The sequence below is a fragment of the Macrobrachium rosenbergii genome, chromosome 3, assembly GCF_040412425.1.
Source record: "Macrobrachium rosenbergii isolate ZJJX-2024 chromosome 3, ASM4041242v1, whole genome shotgun sequence".
In the NCBI taxonomy this organism is placed as follows: Eukaryota; Metazoa; Arthropoda; class Malacostraca; order Decapoda; family Palaemonidae; genus Macrobrachium; species Macrobrachium rosenbergii.
In genome coordinates, this window is record NC_089743.1 from 87,103,713 (window position 1) to 87,114,593 (window position 10,881).

Genomic DNA, 10,881 nt, shown 5'->3' on the forward strand with positions numbered 1-10,881 from the left:
AACATTAAGGGGAATGATGAAGCGCAACGCGCAGGAAGTGACGTCATTTGCCCGACCGCGTTGTTGAAAAAAAAAAAAACCGCAGGAAAATAGTTTTATCGCTGAAAGACATTTCCAGCTGCGGCTGAAGCTATAAAATCGCGCTGTGAGCCGGATTTGGCCATCTGCTTTTAGTTTGGAGACCCCCCGCCGTAGCTAGGCAATAGGTTGCCAGTGCCAACAGCCTCTAATTTTGAAAATTAATCTCCCACGTCGCTGAAGACTGGGTTGTTTTGAAGTCTGGTAAGATCTCTTACCTCTCGTGACTATACGGTCAGAATTAGATCCTTTTAAATCGTAAAATAATAAGTAAACGAAGGCTCTGTTGATCTTTATTATTCTCGAAGTTACAAAATTGATAACCTTTGAATACTGAACTCAAAACTTCGGTGAATCAAAATTAGTTGTATCATTGCTGGCTAAAGGAACATGAAGATTTCAGTAGCAATTCTAAGAAGCCAAGTCCGCTCCAAAAATGTAGACGTGCTCTCCCTCGTCGGCAACTTTTTGCAGAACTCCATTTTCGCAGGCGCTCCTGTAAAAGTCATTATCAAGGGCGAATTAAAACGTGAACGCACATACACATATGTATGTGTATATATACATACACAGAATCTACTGGTCACTTTTCACCAGTTACGTATGTAAATGCAATATCCTCAATGTAATGCTACGGACGTCAGAATTTCTTCATATTCTTCTGTTTGGTTCTCAGACTTATCAGTGACAAGCCTATCCCAAGGTGTGAAGAACTCGAGAAGTTAGAAGACATTGTGTTATTACATTTACACACACACAAACACACACATATACAGTATATATATATATATATATATATATATATATATATATATATATATATATATATATATATATATTTATACTTATACTGTATATATATACACACACACACACACATATATATATATACACACAACTTCAAAATGTATTACCATGCATTGATATAAATATATCTGTCAATCAATGACTGCAATTTTTCCTAATATGTACACGACTACCCTTCAGCCACGGTAAAAAGGTGCCCCAAGCATGAAAGACGACCTCACCTGACCACTTCCTCCAAGCCGCACGGGTCCGCCCCCTTGCCCTTCTCATCTGCCGAAGGCCCCGATGCTTCTCCAGACTCCTCCGCCTCCTCCCTCTGCAGCCCAGCCTTCTCCTCGCTCTCGTCCCAAAGTTTGGACAGCTTTCCGAAATCTCTGACCTCGAACTTGCCCCCTTCGGCCTCCGGCTTCCACTGAATCGCTGACTTCTCCTGTCCTCCTCAGATCGTCTCAGAACTGCCTGACGCAAAACTTTGGGTAATTGTCTGCAAGAGAAGCCGTCTTTGTCAAACTGTCGCTGAATCTGAGACTTGTCGATTGTAAAGGAGGCAGGAGATTTGGGGAAATGCTCCGTCACCTTTCCGCATTTCCTTTCCTATTCTGTTTCCACAAGTGAAAACGACCTAATATCGCTTATTTTTTTTTTTTTTATCATGCTAGCATCTCTTAACTTTTATTTTTTCTATGTGCTCGAGTTCTTTAGGGAGTCAGGAACACCATCTAACGTTCCGTGTTTTGTAATATCTTTACTTTAAGTCATGAATGCAATTGGATGTACATCTATAGTAGTACCTTAGATAATGTAAGAACAATATTAAATCTACCAACATAATTTGTAGGAGGCGATACTTTCTGATGGATATATACATACATATATATATTATATATATATATATATATATATATATATATATATATATATACATATTATTATATATATATTATATATGTATATATATATATATATATTTAATAACAGAAAATAGCCGCAGAAATCATGACTGTGTATATATATATATATATATATATATATATATATATATATATATATATACACATATATATATATACACAGTGAGCTATTTTCTGATTATATATACTGTATTATATATATTATATATATATGATATATTATATATCCATATATATATATATATATATATATATATATATATATATATATATATATATATATATATATATTTATATATAAAGTTCATATATATAATAATGAATATTCAGATTACCCAAAAATTTATTAACGCTAGAACAGAGCTCTTGAAGTGATTAGAAAATATACAAGGTCATTATTTGTATCGTAATTTCATTCTGGCTGCAGAATTTGCAAGTTCACAGTTGGAGATATTCTCACTGACAATATTTTTGAAATAATGTTCGTCTTCATTTCTCATAGCGGATGCGTTTGCCCTCAGCCAGTGTTGTGAAAGAGTTAAATTTTTACGTAATGCATCATCAAGATCGAGTGGCGAAATAAAACTAGCTTAATATGAATCAGTAATGATAGCTTGCCCTCGCTGCCTTGAAAGATTCAGTGATTATTAGAATATGAATAATATTTATGGGAAATGTTTGGTGATGAAGACAATTAGACAATGGTAGTGCAACGGTTCATTTTCCTCTTAAGCTTGGCTTTGCAATTCACTTTCTGTTCCTGCTTTCCTCGACCTATAACCTATTTTTCCATTGCCTTTAAACTTTAAGAAAGTAAGATTGTATTCAAATAGATTTATCAGGACGCAGACCAAAAACCAAATGGCTGAAAGGATAATAACTGGCGATCTTGCATCGTGCAGTTGACATAATAGCTCCCTGAGGATTGATAAAGAAAATCTTCTTCTTCTTTCTTCTTTAACGCAGTTTTTTCCCATTTTTGTATGGGGTAAGCACGATGCCTTCTTTTGAAGGACTTTTTGATTTGGCTTTGGGGTAGACCTTATCAGTAAATAATTCCATGCTTAATGACTTGGATCATATCACACCAAATTGTTGAGATAATATTACGCAAAATATTTACCGGGCGTTATTAAGATTACCCTGAATTTACTCAAAAGGCAACTGGGAAATAGCATGCACGCTGTAGGTTGGGACACGGTATCTCAAATCTCGATTCAGAATCAAGGAAATGAAATACACAGGAGAAAGATCTTTAAGAATCAGCTAGGTTAGATTATCTTTAAGAATCAGCTAGGTTAGATTATCTTTAAGAATCAGCTAGGTTAGATTAGGACTCAGAAACATTTATGTCTGATAGTGAGGACATAAATGCTGACTAAAAATTAAAGTCTGACTACTTTAACAGACTGAAAAATAAAACTTCAATTCCCTGACGAAAATGGCAAAAGATTCGCTTTTTTAAATTTAGCTTTTCTGTATTTTTTTTCATAAATTAACTGCCCTGTGTAACTCTCATTCAAATGATAGCGTTTTTACACTTTCAAAATGGTTGATGCTAACTTCCTTGACGCTTAAAAAATGGATATTGGTAATTTGTTGCTGGCTAACGAAAGAGCAAATAATTTGAGATTTTCAGACAGTTTAACCAACAACCTAAAGTGAATTGCAAGTCTGATGACGCTGATAAGCTTCAAACACTTTGCCAGCTAACAAAATTGCTGTCTAGATTAATGAGAGAATGCAAAGGCAGCAATCGTCAGCAAGCAAAAAATAAAACAGGTTTCCTTGGACAATTGGTAAAGCAAATAGTGCAGTAGCGATGATACTACGTTTGCAGAACGTTACCATACCTTCGAAACTGCTGCCAAGTCCATCGGCTGTCAAGAAAAAAGACATTGCAGAATGTGATTAGTTATAATCAAATGGTGATTAATATGACTGACGTAAATGCAAATATATGAGGAACTTAAGGGCCTAAAAATAAAAGTGATTAAACGGAACAAATTATAAACATTTCTAATCATTCAGAAATAAAACTAATGAATTAAACGGTAAATCATTCTTTATCGTCCAAGAATGAACATGAAAGAATTTGATATACTCGTAGAGCATCTAATTGTCTGGAAGTGAAAATTGTTGATTTGAAAAGATTCTAAGCACTAAATTACACAAGATTGGAAAGGACTGGATTTATGAGATTATCAAGTCTCCCAGATATGGTAGTTAATGAATTCTGAAATATTTAAAATCATTTAATTTTCCAAGCATAAAACAAATTGAAGTGAACGGGTTATAAGAGCTTTCAATTAATCAGAAAAGAGACTTGCTGAGACATAAATGGTTTTAAAAACATTCAACCGTAAGATAAGAAAGTGACAATATGAAAACGTGCACAGAATTTTACCTGTCGAGAAGTAAACGTGACTGAATTTCGGGAGTTACAGAAGACAACTTAACTGGCCGATAATTAAAGTGACTGGTAAAAAAAGCAGTTTGAAACTTGAAACTACCAACTTATAAAGTTTTAATGTCATTTAACTCTCCAGCAATGAAAATGACTGTTCTACAAGAATATTAAAACATTGTACAGTAACAGAAGTGTCAGAAAGAATATTAAAACATTGTACAGTAACAGAAGTGTCAGAAATAATATTAAAACATTGTACACTAATAGAAGTGTCAGAAAGAATATTAAAACATTGTACAGTAACAGAAGTGTCAGAAAGAATATTAAAACATTGTACAGTAACAGAAGTGTCAGAAAAATATCAAAATATTGTACAGTAATAGAAGTGTTAGAAAGAATATTAAAACATTGTACAGTAATAGAAGTGTTAGAAAGAATATTAAAACACTATACAGTAATAGAACTGTCAGAAAGTATATTAAAACGTACAGTAACAGAAGTTTCAGAAAGAATATTAAAACATTGCACACTATTACAAGTGTCAGAAAGAATATCAAAACATTGCACTGAATGGTCATGGTATGAAAGTCATCGAGCTAGAACAGGTTAAAGAAGCACAGGACCAGTAACAAAGTCACTAAATGGCCAAGGAATAAACACGACAATACAGATTAAATAGGCACTGAAAACTCAGGTGAAGGGGCACTGAATGACCCAAGAATGGAATAAATCGGACTGGACGGGTTACAGAGGCAGTGAGTGGTTAAGGAATGGAAATAAAAGGGCTTGACAAGCTGTTCAAGAATAGATGTGAAAAATTGGACGTGTTACAGAAGCACTTATCATTTCAGGAATGAATGTTACAGAACTAGACAGGTTACAGAGGCACTGAATGGTTAAGGAATTAATGTGATCAAACTTTACAGGTTAACGGAGCACTGATTAGCTAAAGAAAATAACAAAAGAACTGGACAAGATACAGAGGCCCAAACAAAGTTCATGAACTTGACAGACTACTTAGATGTTAATGATCCAGGAATAAAAGTAAAGGAACTTGTAAGGTTACAGAGGCATAATACACACGCACACACACACACATATATATATATATATATATATATATATATATATATATATATATATAGAGAGAGAGAGAGAGAGAGAGAGAGAGAGAGAGAGAGAGAGGGGGCTGTTATGAATGTTGCAGAGACTACTGCGGTATTCTTTTTCTGGCGTAGACCCGTGTTAGAGTAAATAGCTTTATGTCGAAAAAAATATTAGAATATACATGAGTTACTTTCTTACTTATCTGTAGTTTTACATACCATGAAGTTTTCCTTTCGTTCTTCCTGTGGAAAAAAAGTAAAACAAATATATAAATATAGTGATATTCAAGGTGGTAAAAAAAAAAATTCCATCAGTGAATAGGAAAATACAAAATGATACCTCTTTGACAACTGCATCACTGCATATTTTACGAGAGGATCACATCACAAACCTCTCTCAGACTAGAAGAGGCTGTACTTTTCAAAGCTTTATCACACTTACACATTCTTATATGACAAGACTCTTTAACTGTTCTTGATTGGGTTCGATCAAAAGTTTTCTGTATCAACAGTAACCTGGTGATTTATATCTAGGTTAATATTATTGAAATGCTATTATGCATTACAAGTCTGAACCTTTTAGATAAAAGGTGGACATTACTCTTAAAAGCTAGCAGATTGCGTCCACTTAATTGGCTAGGCTTCACGTTTCCACAGATGTCATTGTCTTTTCAAAGCGGTAATAGAATATAATATTAAATTTAGGCCGAGCGCTGGGACCTATGAGGTCACTCAGCGCTGAAAGGGAAATTGACAAAGGTTTGAAAGGTGTGACGGGAGGAAAACCTCTCAGTTGCACTATGAAACAATTGTTACAGAGAGTGGAAAGTCAGAAGGAAGGAAGAAAATATGAACGAAGATACAGTAAAAAGGAATGAAAAGAGGTTGCAGCTACGGGCCGAAGGGACGCCGCAAAGATCCTTGAGTAATACCTACAAGTGCTCACGCGAGGTGCGTCAGAGTGGTAAAACATGACAAAAGTGTCCCAGACTGTTGTGTTAGGATGGGTTAGGTTGCCAGCAGCGAAAACAGGCTATGAGCAACTACCTTGCATAAATGATTTCATGTTACTTTATTCATTAGTAAATCTACCAGTAACTACATCGAAGGCAACACAAGCACCAGTTCTCTTTTGCCCATTCGAAATAACCGTCATTCTGCTCGGTCCCTCAATGCCCTTCAATACCTTATTTAGCTGGAAAAAAATTTGTTAGCTCTGTGAGTGAAATGCTATATATAATGTGACGAGCTGTTACACAAGACTGAATAGTGCCAGGCAATCACAGAACAAAGCAATTTATGTAAACCATGTATAATGATCACGCTTATATTTCCTGTTCTGAAATACATCACGGATAAAAAAAATGGTGAAAAATCATTCTCTAGAACACCGCCAAATATCACATTCAGAATCCTCAAGAATCTCAGGAGCTGCAAGGCGTAAGATAAATTTCCATAGACCTTTTCACATGAATAACAAGTTTGCTGTACAATAATATGCCTAATATCACAGCGTCGCGTCGTTATTACAAGTACTGTGTTTGTGCATGAGAGTAAGAGAGAGAGATAGAGTTATTTTAAGCTATTGAAAAACAGGCATTTACTATAACCAGGAAAAGTACATACTATTCAGAAGAGTAAACCCACAACATACCGAACTATACCGCCTACAGGTCAATATTTGAAAATATTTGAATATACAGGGAAGCAAAAGATGCTTCTAAACAACCTACAGTAGGGGAGAATTATGGGCATGAAACTGAGGGGCGTCTTGTGTGCCGGAAACTACCATAACCCGCAAAGAAATATTTCACGTCTTCTCAGCCTAGTCCCTTTTCTATACCCTACAGTAGTGAGATCTAGATGAAGGAAAAGGGCAATGAATTTTTTTGAGAATATGGGACATGAAACTGAGGGGCGTCTTGTATGACGGAATTACAATAACTCGCTAAGAAACATTCCATTTCTCCGTCTCTTCTTAGTCTCGTTTCTATGAGGGGTGGCAGTTTTGGATGAGCCGTTTGCTACCTCGGTGGTGAGCTTCTGCTTCGTCCAGTCCTCTTTGCCGCAAGTTCTCACTCACACAGTCTATCGTTCTCTCTTTCTTGGTCTTCCTCGTTTACTTCTACCCTGCACTTCCTTCTCCATCTCCATAGCATCCCCTCCAATATGGTCTTCCTCCCTTCTCAGTAGGTGTCCGTGCCATCTCAGTCTCCCCTACTGCACTTTCTTTGATATTTAACCCACCTTGGTTGACCCTTTGTTGTACTCATTCCTAATCCTTTGTTGTGATTTATTGTTTATATACAACGTTGATGACGTTGTCGATGTTATGTTAAAACTTTGTACTGTTCAATTAGTCTGCTTTCCTTCTCCCTGGTGGTTTGATTGTTTGGTGATTGTCACTAATGTCTTTTTTCATATATCTGTGAGTTGTGGCTTGGTCGGAGATGTTTTCAGGAATACAAGTCAGCTGACCTTAGAGGCTCGTTACTCCTGGTGATTATTGAATTTGCTTCAAACGCCTGTTTGGATATACTAATACCCTTGAAGGATTGTTCTTCATTCTACTTCACCCTCGGTTCAGTAAATGTCGTGGGGCTCTCGCTTAGCCAAGGTACAAGCAATTAATACTTTTGGATTATTTGGGCGATCATTGCCAGGACCTAGGCCTAGGTCTGACTTAGGACGTCCCGGTTTTTTTTTTCTTTTTCGAGGGTCATCCTGGTGGACGTAGGATCGCTGTTGTGTGGGTCCTGTGGAATACCCTATATAAATATATACCATCTCGCCACCTCACTCTTGTCTCTGGGTGCAGAGGCTTAATTAATATGGTTCAAGAGATCGCGACTGCAACTCCTGGGTTTCGGAGAAAGACAACCACCGTTAGGTTCGCTTAATTAGTCTGTAATTGACAGGTTATCCTCACTTTCCGTATACCTTCTCCTGACTGAACCCCCTTCTCTTTTTGGATAGCCTATGTGTTTTTGCTACGCTACTTTTAATTTGGTAAGTGTGTTGTTTTCATGTAAGTATTTAAGGGTGATTGAATTTCGTTAATTTATGTAGGCCTATTCCGAGATTCAGGAATAACTTCTGTCTTGATGCTTTGTATTAAATTTTAAGATTTTTTTGTGGTGTTTCCTTTTCCCCCATGAATTGATTTTTGCGCTTTGGATATTGTTTGGGAGCTATTCTACTAATTGTGGACTTAGCTCGTGGTTGTGAACAGTGATTTTTATAAGAAAAGTATATTTTTGCTGACGGTAAAATAAGACGTCACACCACTAATAAGGGGAAGACGCGAAGACGTTTTCTTTATCCTCCAGATGTGCACGAATACTAAAATGAGGTTGGTCATGACTTTCGATTGTTTGATCATAGAAAGAAGCTGCCACTAAATGAAAGCAAATACCGTAGCTTGAATTTCAAGCCAATGTCCCTTCATCTTCGTGTAAATGAACACCATAATCTGATATACCCTGAACCTGTCAGTTAAACATTTCTGAACACTAACACTTACCTCCGCTTTTACCATCGACACCCTTTACGTTAGCATAGCCTTTAGGGTCCCCCGGAATTACGTCCATTGTTAAATCCTCTGGTATACTCTGGAAAAAGGAAAGCCTTATGAATATATAAATTTATATATATATATATATATATATATATATATATATATATATATATATATATATATATATATATATGTTGTGTGTGTGTGTTTTACTATTAAGCTGTTTCCCTGCAATTCGACCGGCTGGCTTTAGTGAAAAAGACAACAGTCATTGACACGCTTATTCTCTGTCAGGTGTTTTCTTGAATGAACCACAGTGTGAAAACGTCCGTCAAGATCAGCAGTAACTACTGTACACATATGCAGAAGGTTCGTTAATGGCACGTTTAGGCTACACTACCCTCCAGTACACACTACACACACTGCAGCAAGCACCTTCATTTTGCACTCACTTTCCAACTTGCAGGATAATGAGGACATCCCATCCAACTCATCATTCCGTCTTCGTTCCAACCTCCCTCTCCTCATTCAGTTCAAAACATTTGAATGAAACACGCCTTCCATCAACTTACTGTGTCCTCAATTCCTAAAGGGTGACCAAACTTTCTCGAAACTTCCAGTAGGCTTCATCTTTAAGGGGACTTTAAATTATTTTCCAGTACCATTACTCCACAAAGCCTACTTAGCCACGGAAAGACTGTATCAGTCCTGTTCTATGTTATTTGTTTATATGCCACCTACCTAGCAAGGAATCATAACTGAACACTCTGGCAGGTCAGCTCGAAAGGTAACTCGCTAGAAAACCATACCCAGTCAAGATTACTGCGGTCATAACTTTCCCCGGAAAGGCAAGGGGTCATTGTAATGATTTTGAAGCGATTGGTTCTTCAAGTTCAAATAATTTATTAGAACGGCTGCACCAGTCAGCATTCACTATAAAGAACCAACCAATTACTTATTAGAACAGCTGCCTCAGCAGCATTCACTATAGAGTACCAACCAGTTACTTATTAGAACAGCTGCGTCAGTCAGCATTCACTATAAAGAACCAATTACACACAGCGATGGAGATGCGTTCCTCCCCTTTTCTACCGGAATGATCTCATTTCTTTTATTCGCACGATATTAGTTATTTTGCGTCTGCGCAAAAGAAGAAATAAGAAATATCCTCTTTGTACTTATTCCTTTAAACGATTTCGTTATTATTATCGTTGTTGATGATTAAGATGTCCTTTCTAAAATGAAAAAGAGCCACTTTTTCGTGAAAGCTTCCACCAATTGCTATACTGTACGTCTGTAGACCTTTCATTTGGAGTTAACATAGTTATTTTGATGGAAGGGAAGTTAGTTTTTTTTTTTGCGAGACTATTGCAAGGGAGACATGCAAGATTACTCTTGACTTATAGATTGTGGGTTCAAATATAACGTCGAACATGGGAAAGAATCAGTGCACTACATTTTCGTTAAATTTGTCAATAGACCTATCCTGCTTAAATTTCTGGATGAAGCGTTATCTGCATTTTGAGCATACAGTCTGAACACCATTTTGTACTAATCTATAAAAACAAAATGTGACGAGCATGGAAGAAAATTCAAAGGAAAAGAAAACGTGATATTAGGAACGTCTGTTAACAACGTACTAACCAAAGCAAAACTCACCTCAGGTGAAGTAGAGGGTGGTTGTGTCTAACGTGCTCACGATGACGACTCCTCTTTGACTGTGGGTACGCACCGTCGCGAAAGCTTTTTAACCTCTTCACTACAGGATATAACTTCGTCGCTACAGGATGTAACGTCACGTATAACAAAACAGGGTTTTACAATTTCAGTATCTCACGGTATCTGATATATTTGTTACAAGAAGAGTATAGTTATGGTAGCTGTCACATCAAAGTTTTCGCAGGTTTAGAGAGATGGTTGTCAGTAGTCCCCTGTTCTGAACATTTATCAGTCTGAAAATGAGATGAAACAATAAGCAATGATTCTCTCTCTCTCTCTCTCTCTCTCTCTCTCTCTCTCTCTCTCTCTCTCTCTATATATATATATATATAT

General features: G+C 36.6%; 1 long non-coding RNA gene across 1 annotated transcript; it reads right to left on the reverse strand.

Moving 5' to 3' along the window:
- Positions 1 to 355: 355 nt before the first annotated feature.
- LOC136826725 (uncharacterized) lies at positions 356 to 10,616 on the reverse strand. Its single transcript, XR_010849694.1, has 6 exons — positions 10,489 to 10,616; positions 8,836 to 8,923; positions 5,532 to 5,555; positions 3,650 to 3,676; positions 1,107 to 1,369; positions 356 to 574 (listed from the first exon to the last, which is right to left on the reverse strand). It is a non-coding gene; the product is annotated as an uncharacterized lncRNA (long non-coding RNA).
- Between the last annotated feature and the right edge of the window lie 265 nt (positions 10,617 to 10,881).